Here is a 1,947-nt window from a genome sequence, read left to right on the forward strand (position 1 = left end):
TTCAAAGATATACACGAATGGTGGCTCTCACCTCGCAAGGATCGAATCACAATAAAATCTCAATCTCGCAAGGATGAAATAAAGAACCTATAACTCGCAAGATATAAATCACACAAGTATAAACTTGAATTAAACTCTCTCATTCAATGAATAAAACTGAATAGAAAGACTTCTATTTATAGTAGAGTAGGCTGACTAAGAGGACTCCTAAAATTGCCTAAAAACAACTTTCCTAAACTCGACCCTTAGAGAATTGGCAAAATTGCTTTATTACAACTTGCTAAAATTAAGAAAGAAACAACAAGGAAATAAACAACACTACCTTAAACTTATTAGGCAAAATAAAATAAGGAAACTAATAATAAGACTTGTTTTAGGGAAGTAAACTTGAGTCAGTTCGTCACCCACGTAGAAGTTGGACAACTCAACTTAAAACGATCATATCTCTTTCGTTAGTTAACCAAATAAGACGTATGACCACTTTTTGGAAAGCTAACATCATGTATTTTCATCTCCAACAAAAACGATACCAAAATAGCCATATTTTCGGAGATGTTGAGCTTTTAAATCAAGTGAACGAAACTAAAATGTCAAGAGTGACTTGAGCTTTCATTTTCAACATTTACCCATGTCCCTCATGTATCATAATTTTATAAAAGTAATAATAGTAGTGAGCATACAATAGCGCGTAATAGGTGTAGGTACCTTTCGGGTTTGAACCAACACTTAGTGTAATTGAGCTTGCACTCGAAAGAACCATAGTAGTACAAATACTTTGAACTAGGTCCCTTAGATCAAGCTTGGACTCACCACACACACCGCACATGCAATCGATCAGGTTCTATCAGTGGTGCGCGTTAATGGTCATGCGCAGGTATCTTGTATCATTAGTGCATCTAGGGAGTTGGCCACGTCCCATATTAGCGACCACACTACGAACACTCACTAGGTGAATTTTCCAAGGGTAGGTGTGACATTCACCCCGCAAAAAATTATGCCTTTGGATTCATTAAGTGTCAATGCTCAACCTCAAACCGTAACAACCAAAACCAATGAGAGCACCTCATAAAACACAATATCACACTTCGCCATAGGAATGAGACGCGGACCAAAATAAAATATCCGCCAAACTAATGGTGTTCTCCTTAATTAGCCACCCACAACTTTGTTATTACTCGTTGAACTTCTTTCATAGGATCTCCAATCTTTGAAGACGGGTTTCCACTGCGATGGCTATCATATGGGCAATAAGTCTCATTCCCTCGACGATTCCATTCTTCTAATAATTCAAGTACATACTTGCTGGCCAATTTTCTCATAAATGGATCCGTGATATCACTTTCTGAATATTCAAATAAAGAACACCTTCATGATGGAAAAACAAGTGTCTTAAAGACCACGTCTTAAATATCAAATTTTTCACTTTCTCATCACGTGGTTTTAGCTTTTAACTAAAACTCTTTGATCAAATAATAATAACGGAATATGAGGCATATGCGGCTCGGATAATATAAGTATATAGAATATATCTCAATAACTCTTCGATCATTTCGTTTCCATGCTCGTGGTATCCAATATAATATAATAATAATCCACAACAGAAATCTCCATGATACAACATCTCCATAAAAATAAATAGCCATGATACCAAACCTCCGCCATATAAAAATAAATAGCCATGAGAAGGGTCATCCACCATATAAAAATAAATATAATGTATAACCATGGTGGCCTTTGGTCTCAAAAATAAATGACCATCTCCCTTTAACATACCCTTCAAGTAAAGAAAGAAAAACACAATTAGTGAGATAAATAATAAACATTCAATAAATAATTTATGTCCCAAATTCTATGCATGCTTTCACCATATTTAACTAGTACATGTGATAAAATCTCATGAGTATATGTCACCAATTCAATTGTGATAAAAAATCATACACCAAACCA

This window comes from Silene latifolia, chromosome 11 (genome assembly GCF_048544455.1).
Source record: "Silene latifolia isolate original U9 population chromosome 11, ASM4854445v1, whole genome shotgun sequence".
Classification (NCBI taxonomy): domain Eukaryota; kingdom Viridiplantae; phylum Streptophyta; class Magnoliopsida; order Caryophyllales; family Caryophyllaceae; genus Silene; species Silene latifolia.